The 14,580-nt window shown below is 39.6% G+C and overlaps 1 protein-coding gene across 1 annotated transcript in view; it reads right to left on the bottom strand.

Annotated features, from left to right (window-relative positions):
• Nucleotides 1-14,361, bottom strand: part of sema6ba (sema domain, transmembrane domain (TM), and cytoplasmic domain, (semaphorin) 6Ba) — a 177,983-nt gene extending 163,622 nt beyond the window's left edge. The window contains exon 1 of the mRNA XM_077222303.1: nt 13,672-14,361. The gene's annotated coding sequence lies outside the window, so the exon portion shown is untranslated. The remainder of the gene's footprint in view (nt 1-13,671) is intronic.
• Nucleotides 14,362-14,580: the final 219 nt, after the last annotated feature.

The raw sequence follows: 14,580 nt of genomic DNA, 5'->3' as shown, positions 1-14,580 counted from the left end.
CTGCTGAAAATTCAACTTTACCATCACAGGAATTTTAACAAATATTAAAATACAAAATAGCTATTTTAAAATGAAATAATAGTTCACAATATTAGTGTTTTTACTGATTTTTTTTTTTTTTTATCAAATAAATGCAGTCTTGGTGAGCATAAGAGACTTCTTTCAAAAATATTTACGAAACCCCAAACTTTTGAACGGTTTTGTATATTATATATATATTAATAATTAATGTTTTTGCCATTTAACTAACTTTACTACCATTATAAGTTGACCTTAGGGGAAATAAAAATATTAAAATGTACCATATGACCCCTTTAAAATATCAAATGACAGTTTATGGATACGCTCTGGTGCCTTATGTTTACAAGAGATGGGACGATATGGATGATTCTGCTTTGTCCTACAGTGTTGATTTTGCCATTTAAACTGAAAATGAATTGCAAGCAGTCTGTTTGCAGAGTTGACTGCTCCTGACAAATTTCCAATCATGCACCACAGGGAGAAATGAAAAGAACAAAGCAACGCTAAATGCCACAAAAAACGAATAACAAGGGAGAACAAAAAGACTGTGTGTGAGAGAAAGCTAGAAATTGATCATAATCTTCTCCAAAATCGCATTGTGCACTGTTCCTCGGAGATGTTCCTGTGTTCCTCGCCACTTAAACAACATCACACACACTTCTGAAAGTTTTAATTCCTCTCACTTTCTTCTTCCCCATCGGGGGGGGGGGGGGGGGGGGGGGCATGAAGCTAAACACTCCTGTGACATCTGACAACTAAAAGATGAATTTCAAGACATTTCTTTTCAAAGGCCCATTCAACCGCGTCTCATTAATCAAGTTATGGCTTCAGAACTGACACTGGAATCAAAGCGACCCGAGTTAGTTTTTCGCTCTTTCTTTTGCGCTGCCATGTGCGCTCTGAAGAATAACCCCCCACCGCCTGTATGTCTGGTGTCTCGGGGAGTAGGTCAGGGGATTGATGCCCCTCTCCAGCCGAGCTTGTGTGATCTACTTTCTTCGCAGATACTGCCACAGGCGCTTTTCAAAGGGGCATTAACCGTTTTCCAAAAGCCGTACAATAGCATGGTGGGGCATCCAGCATTCCGCATGTCCATGTCATAACTGGGTGATGTAGCTATTCTCAGCGTGCATTAACACATCAAGAGCAACTCCAGGGAAAACAACTCAAATGACAAGAATGGTACATTATTTGACAGAGAAACTCATGATACTGAAACATCAACTTTGCATATTATCATCAAACACTGTCCCAATCTTATATTTAAATTGTGATGATTCTGATGCCCCATTAGAAAAGGTTAAACAGAGAACAGAACGAGACTTCGGCTCTAGTCTCCAGCAACTGAGAAAAAGAATCGATTAATCTCACATGTCTCCGGTAGAGTTTCAAAAAAGAGCTCAACAAGGTCACAAACATTGCCTTTGATAGACAGATACTCCCTCCCAAGACTGTCAACTTTGTCTTATATATATCACCTACAAATTCCACAGAAATAGAACATTAAAATATTATTGACTGCCTTATTTATTTGTTATAAAAAATAATGAAATTGATGTATGTATACATGTACGCAGTGTTGGGGGAAACTCGTAACAAGCAACACGGTTAACGTAATCAGATTACTTTTTCCAAGTAGCCTAACGAGTAAAGTAACGCATTACTTTTAAATTTACCACAAAATATCGGAGTTGCTTTTTCAAACAAGTAACGCAAGTGACTGTGACTGACAGCTCTTCTGTCGCCATGTTGAGAGAAATCTGGAATAAGTGCAGAGGTGTTGTGTGCGCTGCGTAAACATGATGATTATAGTAGTTCTAGACTAAATCTGAGAAGGCTTTTACTCATCTCAATTGCACTAATACAGATTAAGTATTCCTCAAGATGAATAAAAACAATGAAATGCAAACTTAGACTATTACAAAAGCCTGCAATAATTAAATATGTTAGATTTAATCTCACTTTCTTAACCAATGTCTTTGCTGCTCACCTTCGATGATGGCCATACTAATTAGCAAAAATAACTTTGGATAAACATCATCACATATTTTTGTTGTTTTATTGCTGAAGTAGGAGTGTTGAACTCCTCTTCTGCGACCCAGAATGGCAGCACAGCTGAAAGGTTTCTTTGAGCTGCGCCCTCTATTGTACAGCTGTGAATTTGCACTTCCTTCAGCCTGAGTCTTAAAGTCGTCATGAAATCAAATTTTACCACTCGTATTTTTATATGTAATATTGTAGTGTTTATTATAAGTGATTTATCTGTGCTCGTCATTCTTTTTTTAAAATTCATGTACCCTTATAATCTTTAATCAAATACGTTACCCTTCCCTCCCCCCTCGAAACGTCTTCTCTTCTCTTTCGGTCAAAATCTATTACTAGAGGGCGTTGCTATCTACGCCTACTAGAAATTCTCCACAACTGACTGTAAACTGGCATTCAAATCTGCCTCCATTTTGTTAGCAACGCCCAACCTCAAACGATCCAATCAATTCCCGAAGGACGAAATCAAGCCCCGCCCTACATTTTTTTTATAATTTCAGAAGCCGTTTGACTCGGATATACGTCACAATAAGGAAAAAAGGACAATCTCAACTTCCATTTCATGACGACTTTAATCATTCCACTTATGGGCCTTCCTACGAGTCCGCACTTTCGTGAAATAATGCCACTTTGACTGTCGAGAAGTCGTCTGATGTGGAGCTCGCAAAGTGTGCATCGAGAGGCGCATATCGACCGCAAAAAGGGGGGCGCTTAGCACCTTTCTGAAACCTAAAATGATAAATGACACACTCTACGGTCTCATGGACTTAACGGACACGTGCACGCGGCAGCCATTGTAAGTCCAACAGACCAAAAGTGCATTCGAGGTGTGCCATTTGGGACAGGGCCATGGTGTGAAAGATCTTTTACTTTTGCTAAAAATACAACTTTTTGTTTTTTGTTATTAAAAACAAACAAGCCCAGCCCAGATGGGGGAAAGTAACCCAAAAGTAATGTAGTGTATTATTTTCCCAAAAATGTAACTAACACACTAGTTACTTTTTTAGGGAGTACTTTTAAAAGTAACTTTACCCAACAATGAAATACATGAAATACAAATACAATCTAAAATTGTATATTAAATTCCTTAAAAACAGATATTTATGTATTTATTTTATTATAAATGTAAAGAATATAAGCAGCCTCTGAGAACTAACATTTTCCTTATGAATGCGTTGTTTTTGCTCATCCCAGTTAACTTAGCATCACCCTAAAAAACCTCCCTGCAAAGCATTTCAATAAAACGCATAAATGCAAACTTCAATATGTATAATATAGAATATCAAATTATTCCATTTAGCTTTTTAGCAGTGAAATCAATTCAAAAATGCCATGCGCACCTTTTGAACATGCACACAACAGTCATAAATAAACAGCAAAGAAACATCCTGATAGGTGAAACCCAAAAAACAATTTGAAACCTGTGGTTTTGGGCACGCCGATGACAATAGAGCCACCCTGGGAAGTCAAGGCAAGGGAGTAATATTTCGTTCTGCATCAGTGCTAGCAGTCGGTTACTTTTAACAGCATTTTATTTGTTTACCCAACGCCAGCCAGCCGCACGGCATGAATATATATTCCAACAAGAGGGAGGTGAGAGTTACACAGGCTGTTACGGTCTCCTTGTTCACCACAAAACATTATGAGCGTTGCAAAAACCCTCACTGGTCAAAACACAATGTTCCGAAATGATAGTTCATAATGCTAAAGATGTGCTAAATGTCGATTATTGTGGGTTTTGAAAATACATTATTAAAAACATATACGTACAGGGTGACACTTCAATGAAAGTTTTCTGGAGCACAAATAAAGAATTTGCGAGAGTTTTGGGAGGCTAATTCTGGAACATTGTGTGTTTAACTGCTGATGAAATTTAAGAGCTAATTGGTGGCTAACTGCTTTTAAATGAGCCCCTTATGACCGGTTGTGTCTATTTGATTTCACAGGCCTGTGTGCACTCTTTTATGTGGTGGAGCTTTGGGGAATATGCAGTGCTCAGAATCTGATATGTTTCAAGAGCTTCCTCTCATCTCGCTGTGTTAATAGCCTGTCATATAACCCACACATCTAGCAGAAAATAAATAAATTAAATTCCAAACTTACATTTTCAGATAATGTTTTTCTTACACCATTATCAAATAGATTTTTTGTTTTATGCATAAACCTCACATTATATTGTAAGATTTATGTTTAATACAAGATAAAACAATCTAACGATGAAGTAAGAAAAATACACTTTAAAATATATACTAATGTTCAAAAGTTTGGGGTCAGAAAGCTTTTTGTTTTTTTAAGAAATGTATTCTTCAGCAAGGAATAATTTAATAGATTGAAAAAGACATTTAGAATTTTACAAAAGATTTCTTTTTGTCAAATAAATATTTTTCTTTTAAGGTTTCTATTCATCAAAGACTCATGAAAACCTAAATTAAGAAGCAGCACAATGGTTTTCATAATTTTAGAATGATTTCTGAAGCATCATGTGACACTGAAGTCTGGAGTAATGATGCTGAAAATTCAGCTTTGATCACAGGAATAAATAAAATTTTAAAATATATATTTAAATAGAAAACGTCTCGGTTACATATGGTTTTTCTGTTATGGTTTTTTATAACAGTTTTTTGCTGAGGAGCCAAGCCTGATAAGTTGGCCGCCCCGGCGGGCGGCAGCAGATGTGGCGACGGGACGTACATCACCGTTCCCTCCTCCGTTCCCTCCTCCGTTCCCTCCTCCGTTCCCTCCTCCTACCATATGTAACCGAGACGTTCCCTATCAGTCAGTCTCTCGACGTACGCCGTGACCAACTAATAGGCATCCCAACCAAAGCACCACAGCTGCTGCACCCCATCCAGCGCCCTGTGCAAGCCTCTATCCCTTCTTGCCTGGAAGGACGATAGGAGGAGGCTTTACACAGAGTGAATCTGTCACTGTTGTTCCGTGATAACCCATACAGTGAGATATTGGATAACACTGGGAAAGCGTGCCCTTTCTGTTAGGAAGAAGAACGCAGCGGAAGCCACTTTCTTCAAGGAGTTATGTGGGAAATACATATGGAATAGCCCAAAGGTTGTACTACATATGTATACTGGGTGACTTAGCCCAAGGGAAAGTCACAAGCTTCCGTTAGGAGCAACCGTGGAGAAAATATACACATATGAGATCCCCGTAGGGTCACACATATGGGACCCAGCCTAGACCCGGTTCTCAAGGATTCAGCGGATAAAGGCCTGGAACCGGACGTTCCGCCATGTCCGGGGCGAGGGTGTTGGAGGACTCAACAGGTTTTTCACTCTGGAGTAAAAAGGGTGCACAGTAGGGTGCAGCAAGCCGACAGAGCCGGACCTCTAGGTGCTTCTACTCGTTTAGGGTATGAACACGGGAGGAGACCTGGAGGAGTCCAGCTGAACCGCCTGGGGATGAAGTCGCCATTCTTCCGGAAGCACAGCTCATGATAACTCGTCAGACACACGTTTGAGCACACCGGGGACATACATGGCTCAAAGCGACCTCAGATGCTTCTGACCCCAGAGGAGGATATGGCGGGCGAGTTGCGACATGCAACAGGAGCATAGTCCACCTTGTCGGTTTGATGTACGCAGCGGTCGCAGTGTTGTCCGTACGGACCAACACATCCCTGCCTAGTAGTGGCCTTTTCAAGCGTCTCAGAGCGAGACGTACTGCTAGCAACTCGAGGCAGTTGATTTGCCAATGCAGTTGGGGATCCGTCCACACCCCTGACACTGCATGCCCGTTGTACGTGGCACCCCAGCTGGTGGCAGAGGCATCTGTGAATACCAAAGCATGCCTGGACACCTGTTCCAAGGAGAGTCCTGACCGCAGGAACGAGGGGTCTGACCATGGGCTGAAGGTCTGGCGGCACGCCGGTGTGATTGCCACCCGGTGAGTGCCGGGATGCCACGCCCATCTCGGGACTCGGCCGTGAAGCCAGTGCTGAAGCGGTCTCATATGAAGCAGGCCGAACGGGGTTACCGCTGCTGCTGCTGCCATATGCCCCAGGAGCCTCTGAAAGAATTTGAGTAGGACCGCCATCCTGCCTTTGAACGTGTTCAAGCAGTTCAGCACCAACGTTCCTCTGTCCACTCCATACAGAGAAAAAAGATCCTCTGAACAGGGGAGAGTTTGCTCTTTTCCCAGTTGACCTGAAGACCCAACTGGCTGAGGTGCCTGAGCACGAGGTCTCTGTGTTCGCATAACTGATCTCGAGAGTGTGCTAGTATGAGCCAGTCGTCGAGATAGTTGAGGATGCAAACACCCTATTCTCTCATGGGAACAAGGGCCCCCTCTGTGATTTTCGTGTAGATACTACTGATATGTACTGATAGCGCAAAGCGTAGAAACGGCCTGTGTCGAGGAAGAATCGAGTCATGAGAGTATGCGTCTTTCAGGTCGATCGCTGCAAACAAATCTCGGGGACGAATGCATTTGAAAATGCGTTTCTGCATGAGCATTTTGAACGGTAGTTTGGGACTCCAGTAACGACCATAAATGAAGCCTTGGTGAACATAAGAGACTTCTTTAAAAAACTTCTTACTGGCCCCAGAGGTTTGAAATTGTATTGTTAACTTTGGAAATTGGGTAGTGGATTTCTAGTTCCCAGCATGCTTTGAAGATGACATGAAGGTAAACAGTACATTGACTCTATAAGCAATGACTGCGCTAATGCCAGTGACAAGTAGCATCTTGTTCATAAATATACATGCTAAATAAGTTTCATTTAGCATGTTCTATGATAGCTGTGGATTAAGTAGAAAAGATTCATTGGTTCCAGAGCTAAATTTTTTTGAGTAATCGAACTGAATATAGAATATAGTATACTAAACTGAATATAGTTTGTTGGTTTAAAAAAAAAAATCATTTGAAGTTGTCATAACTCTATTTATGCAATTTATGCAAACTGTTGCATTATTTGCCTTGTTGAGCCAACATATTTTTTAGTCACAGTGTGTGTAAAAGATTTTGCTTTCATATTTTAAAAGGAATAATTTACCCAAAAACTACCAACAAGAAAACCATGAAAAACATTCCACCACCAGTCACAGGTTTTACCTTAATTATCCAACAACATTCACAGCAGATGCGTAGGTGAAGTTAATGGGCAACGTTGTCATTCACAAGCCAATGTTCAAAACTTAACAAACATCTTTCATTTCCTATCAGGACACTGCTAACAGTCAGTTCTGACAGTTCTGTCTTTCTTTGGATTCTTGTGCAATCTGCTTTGGATTCTTGTGCAATCTGTTATATTATGATATGATATGATATGATGTATTGGTTTTACTCCGTGACTGGCTTGAATGATCCGTGTCTGAGGACCTTGTTAGCTCACATTCAGCTCACTGTTAGCGCCGTAGATTACTCAAGGTGACCCATTTGAACTTTCAAACGGCACGTAGAGATAATTGAAGCAGATTAAGTATTGATTAAGAACATCAATTGAATGTGATGCAGTCCACTGGACACAAGCGTAAATGTATATGAATTTTGAACAAGAATACAAAGCTGCGAGCACAAAGGAAGTTTTACTTGCCTTGCCAGGGAAAATATCACTGCCTTGCAGTTAACCAATTGCGGTATCTCTAGGAAATAGTGAGAACAATGAAGCCTATTAAGATCAATAAACTGTCAAATGAATTTTCTCTAAATGTGTTTGATGTATCTACTCCCATAATTCTGTATCTCTCCCTGTGACTCTAGTCTGTCAATACTTAATGATTTAATCTCAGTCCATTCTTGGCCTCTGACATGATAGCTGGAACATATTGGATTTGAAAGCAAAAGCCTCTAAAATATAACTAGCGATAGAGCAGAAAACAGCTTTACTTTATTTCAACTTAAAAATACTGAAGTGTTCAGAGGAAGAAAGCCATGAATTGCAATAAGAATGAAAAACATTTCTTTAATATCGCAACTACTCCTAGACAGCATATGAAGACTTCACTCTACAATGCTGAAGTTTTCAGTATTTTTTTTCTCTTGGAAAGCATTGAGATGACACGTATGTTTAAAGATTATCTGCAAAACTCCCAAAACATACCTATACATACAATTCACTGCATTTTCCAGCTGAAATAATCCCTAGTGGCAGTAAAACACAACCAATTTCTATGATTACGGGACAGACTATCAAAAAATATAGACTTATTTTGCAGTTTCTTGCACAATACTATGTTATAACCTCAAAAACTTTTTTGTAGATTTGCAAACTACACTGAAAGAATAATTCTTCAAATTTGTAAATAAAACAAAGATAGCTGTAGAACTTTTTACAAGAAAATGCTATTTCAGTTCTTGCTTCTTCAAAATTCAATGTTTAATTCAGTGTGTTACTTAAGAAATGTTGCCACATGCAATTTTTTCCCAATTAGAAACCTTAAAAACAATTTAAACCTCTTTTTTCCTTTGAAAAGAGATCCATTAACCAATTAAATCTTATCAAATTTCCCATCAAATTCTTCTAAAATTAAATTATCTATATTATCCCAAAATTTAAGTCGTCACTTTTGTGTCTATTTTCTATTTTTATTGTGACTTCTGGCAGTTGCTTGATACTTAAAGTCACTATGAAATGAAAATGAACAATTTTTCATTAGTATGGAATATTGCATTATTTTTTTTAATTCATGTGCCCTCGTAATCTTCAATACAAATAACTTCGCCTCCCTCTTGCAGCGACATCTTTGGCTGCGTTTGCACTTGGCATTAACACACGCTGATTGGATAACATTCCGATCAGAAGCGTGTTTACACTTGTCTTTTCAATGTGTATGTGTATGTGGACAACATCCGGATCCAAGTCGCATGTTAATGCCAAGTGAAAACGCAGCCTCTTCTCTTCTCTGATGACATGTTTACTGGCGCGAGGGTGAGGGCAACCTGTCACTCACATGAGATCGACCAATAAAAAACCACAACCATCCAATCAATTCCATGTGCAGAAAACCAAGTCCCGCCCTACATTTGTTCTTGTTCTAGAAGCCGTTTCTCTCGGAACAATAGACTATCGCAACTTCCGTTTCATGCAGGCTTTAAATGACACGTAACTGAGAACTCAATTAACTCTCCTGAGCGATGAAAGAGAAATAAAAAAAACATCCTCCGGACTGAGTAACACACACAAACACAGATGCACACACATCCAAATAACACCTTGAGCTTTAAATCCTCCCTTATGAGAGCAATCCTTCGGTCGGCAGACCACGAAAAAGGACAAGGCCGATCTTCACACGCAACAAGTTGCGGACAACAGCGAGTCACTAGAGTCACTAGAGCACGAGAGTCACCCTTGGTCACTAGAGCTTACGGTGCGTGTGAAGGAGGAGGGCCCAGTGAAGGGTGCTCGGCCCCCAGGGGAGATGGGAAGGAGGACTGTGTGTATGAACCCGAACAGACACCTGCTATTTTTGTGCAGCACCTGCATGGCCTGCCTGCTGCGCTGCTGTCTGTGTGCTGCAGAGATAACAGGGGGGCTATTCACGGCTAGTCAGTCGGAGAGAGTCAAGCCCTGTCTCACTTCTGTGTGTGTGCGTCTTACCCTCTCATACACAACACATCCAGACCTGCTCTGTCGCTCTGTTTACCCTCCCTTTATGCCCAACAAATACACACAGATACAAACAAATTCCTCATAGAAATTCACCATCAATCCTTACCAGCAATTCCAGCTTAATCCATGTATCCTTTGGTCTTCCTTTTGCACACACACACACACACACACACACTCTTCAGTCTGTCTGCTGCAGACTGCGGCCAGCTGATCTTGGAAAGGGAAACAGTTATGTGAAAATCGTATTACCGTTTCCAGTTTTGTGAATAACAATCACTCTAACAAAGCATCTCACAATCTGCAGGCAACCAACACGTAACAAAATGCATTGTGAAAATGAACTTGATAAAGAGTATGTTTTGCAAAAAAAAATTTAACACAAAAATGTGTTACTTGCTGTTTCTTTTAAATTATTTCTGAAATGTAATAGCAATCTCTGAGTGAAAATTGTTTCAAAGTAAATCCTGCACCAATTATTTTTCAGTGTGGTTACAAAATACAGATTCAACTTATCATTCTTTCCATTTCTCTCTATTGGTACTTGTTAGAGGGACACATCACTATCACTACTGCTCATACTTTTGGTTAGTGATTTAAACTAACCCTGAGTGTTTTGTGTATCTTGACATAAATTATATCATCCAATCCTTTTGCTTATTGAGAAAAAGGGGGCTATTACTTTTCTTTGTGAGTCGTGACCAGAGTTATGGTTTTCGCTTGGTGAACGATAGAGGCTCTTTTGAATTGGTCACCTAGCAACCATCTTAAGCAACATGATAACTACTCTGAACACCTTAGTAAATGCATAGCAACACCTTGGCAACCACCCAGATCACTCTAGCATCGTGGTGGAGAGTTTTGCACAGGCAAGCTAAAAAATGTACAAATCTAGTTGTTATTTACTGTGCACTGAAGTCAAACACAAACATTTTAGCTCATGTCATCTGAACAACATGAAGCTAGTGTACGTTTCCACTGTTATCTGTGATTGTTATCGGCTATCTAAATATTCTGTTCTCCCCTGGAAGTCTCTAGAATGTCCTTACATATGATTTATTTTTCAAAGTCATGGAACCTATGGGCAAAATAAATAAATAATATGAATAAATCATGCAGTGCCTAAAAGGGCAAAGAAAAACGTCAGCAAAAAGAAAAACAACAGGCAGTTAAAGGCCAGCTTGATTTTACAACACCTTGATGTAGGACATTTCTGTCTTTCTGAAGAAGATACTGTCTATAACATATCTATCTATCCATCCGTCCGTCTGTCCATCCATCCATCCATCTATCTGTCTGTCTCTCTATCTGTCCGCCCTGTCTGGCTCTCTACCTCTATCTAAGTATCAATCTATCTCTATCTATGTCAATATCTATCTATCTATCTATCTATCTATCTATCTATCTATCTATCTATCTATCTATCTGTCTGTCTGTCTGTCTGTCTGTCTGTCTGTCTTGAATAATGGCAATATGTATTCTGAACCCTTGTCTGCATAGTTAGTATACAACTGACACATTAGAATAAATCATAATTAATCTATTATGTATTATGGACCAACAATACATACATTTTTACAGCCCTTTTACATTAATGCTAATTTAGAAATATACTACTGTTTATTGTTTATTGAAAATACATTGACTAAAATGTTGATTTATACAACTTGAAATGTTATTACATTTTAATAAGTGTAAATTAAATGTAGAAATTAACATTAACCTAGATGAATAAAAGCCATACAGTATTGTCTATTATTAGTTCTTCAAGATACCTTATTCATTAACTATAATGTTCACAAATTGACAGTTATTGTTAGCTGCATAAAACACACTGCAATAAACTTGACACCATTTGACATCATTAAAAAAATCTATTAAAAGTTAACATTCTGAAAGCTTCTTTGGTGAAGGTAGTCCTATGGTTCCAATGTTAACCGGGTAATTCTGACAGCCTCACTGTACCATGGTACGACCACCACAATAGCTTTTTAAAGGTTGCTCTCAGTTAAGTTTAAGTTATAAATGGTTGGTTTTCCTTGGAAACAAAGGAACCAATTCCTCTTAACTAAGCTTATAAATAATGCAAACCTACCAGAGTAACAAACCCAGACAATCATCACATATAGAACGTAAAGGACAAAGGCTGAATTCAGGTGGCGATTGCATTTCAGTCATGCATGTTTATCCCAAAGCACATGGTGAAATGATCCCCTATCCTCCAAGCCAATATATGAAAGCTTTGTCTTCAGGAACTCCGTTGACATGTGAAACGTGCTTTACATAAGCCCGGCACCTGAGAGGTTTGTTTATTACCAGCAAGAGCCGCAGAATTATGAAGCATCAGCGGGCCTGGAGTGTGTATGCATTCACAACAATAGAACGATGAACCAGTGAAACCACACCGCATCAGATCACTCACCCTGCACGTGCGCGAACTGCAAACGAAACACTTTTGCAAGATATGGATCTTGCATGCATGAACTATGAGACAGGCTCCCCAAATGTGAACGAGAAGAAAAAGAGCCCTATCAACCAGATACACCTGGTTAAAATTCCTAAAGGAATGTGAACAATTCCATCATTATTTCAAAGCAATCCTATAAATAATTGGAATGAAAATTAAACATCACCCAAACAAAAACTGGATCTTTCAGACCACCAATAGGATCTAAGATTTTCTTTAAATGTCCAGTAGCAAAACATTATTTGAGTATAAGACATACAAAGATTTCACATTATAGCCAATAATAAGACTCCAAGAATAAAACAATCCTGGGAATCCTACAATATCCTGTACAATATTCAAATAGAAAGTTATATATATATATTACTCCAGGATTTATTAATTGTACTTTATGTAAATATTACTTGATTAACCATCTTAAAGGGTTAGTTCACCCAAAAATGAATATTCTGTCATTAATTATTCACCCTCATGTGGTTCTAAACATCGAAGACTCGTTCCTCTTCAGGAAAATAAATGAAGATTTTTTTAATGAAATCTGAGAGCTTTCCGTCCCTCTGTTGACAGCCTATGCAACTACCACTTTCAAGTTTATTTACAAAATATTAATCTCCAACACGCATTAACTCAACATCATCTGCTCTTGCATCAACACACATGAGTTATGTTGCTCTCATGAACGTGCATTGGAGATCAATATTTTGTAAAGAAAATGGTAAATTGTGTTACAGTAATCCACTGTAGTCACATGGATTACTTTAATAATGTCTTTACTGTCTTTCTGGGGCTTAAAAGTGGTAGTTGCGTAGGCCGTCAATGGAGGGTCAGAACGCTCTTCATTTGTTTTCCGAATATGAACAAAATTCTTCTGGGTTTGGAAGGACATGAGGGTGAGTAATTAATGACAATTTTCATTTTTTTGGGTGATCTAAACCCTTTAAGGACTTATCCTGATCATTCAGAACACACAATTCCAAAAAGTACCATCACCAATAGAACGAATGCCCTTCATCAAAAACTCTTTGCTTCCATCCGATTTCCTTTAACTGCCCAGTAGCATCACATTATTCCAGTACATCACAAACAGACATTTTTAACTTAAAAATAATAATAAATCCTGCAAGAATGACAGTATCCAGTTAGGATTCGTATGAATCACATTAAGTTTGGTTTCCCATGTTACTGCCATTTCATAAATATTTCTCCAGGGTTTTTTGAAGGTGGATATATTGGCTTGATGAAACTACAAGATATAATGTGCATCATTGTCAGAAATTAACAAGAGCTCGGGGCAAGAAATGCTCGATAAAGTGACAAAAAAGCTCCACAGTCAGGGGGCAAAAAATATGGAGGCTAATTCACCCTCTGTTTTTGTATTTTTCATAATTCCTAATATTTTAGGCCAATGGTTATGGGTTTAGTTGGTGCCTCATCAGACACGGTGAAGCGAAGTGTTTGTGATGGGAAAATATTCAATCAGCAATTAAAACCCTGACAAAACGCAGCTGCTGTTCATTTTCAAAATAAAAAAAAGTTAATTTCTGACTCTGCATTTAATCTATGTGACTGACCGACTCACCTGGTAAGTTGGATGTCGGTGTGTTTAAATCCTCAAGGTGATGCGTTTCTTCTTGGCGCAGGATGCGGGACAAAGCTGGTAATTTCACCTGCCTCTCCTCCAAAGCGATCACGCGCACCGGGCTGACATATCGGTAAAACACGGGCGTCTCTGAACGGGTCCGGTGCGCACCAGGCTTTTATAGCGCAGTGGATCCGCGTTCTTCCACCCTCTCACTCAGACACAATGTCCCTTTCGCGACGGGATCAGTCGGGATCCTGTGTGGGGACGCTGCTGCTGCAATTCGGTGGGGATATAACGGGTAGGTGTGGTTGGGTTAACGGACGGAGACAGACAACCGTGGCACGGGTCCAAAAGAGCAGCCCTGCGTTAAGACGCACGGCGCAGTGTGTGCCCGCCCGCTGAAAGCCTTTCAAAAGCAGAAGATTCACGTGCATATGAAGATATCAATGTCTGAGGAGGAATTGGTTTAGGTGATGGTTAATAACGCCATACATCCTCCTACAGTCTGGAACGGAACGTCTCTCCAGCGGTTCCTTTGGCGATGCTCATGAATCAGTCTGTGCGACGTATAAACTGATATTTACATCCACCGGTCAGACGCCGAGCGCTGCGTAAACATGAGCATCATCCGCGGGCTTCAGAATGAGGAACCTAACCATCCGAGAGGGGGATGGATCTCTCTCTCCTTCCCTCACACACACACACACACATAACCTACAATCAGTTAGGCAACGTATACACCCTCGGATAATTAGATCTAATTAATATCTCAATTGTTTCTTCTATAGATTAAATGAGGAGAAATGGAGACCATCATGATTCTCAATTTGTCCCTTGAGAAAAATCCTGTTAATCTCACACGTCCTCAGAGATTTAGCAAAGATCTCAACAATGTCTCAAACGGTA

Source organism: Siphateles boraxobius, unplaced genomic scaffold, assembly GCF_051911475.1.
Source record: "Siphateles boraxobius isolate OS27281-9 unplaced genomic scaffold, OSU_SipBor_1 86, whole genome shotgun sequence".
Taxonomy (NCBI): domain Eukaryota; kingdom Metazoa; phylum Chordata; class Actinopteri; order Cypriniformes; family Leuciscidae; genus Siphateles; species Siphateles boraxobius.
Note: the sequence above shows the minus strand (reverse complement) of the source record. Positions and strands in the feature narration are given on the sequence as shown.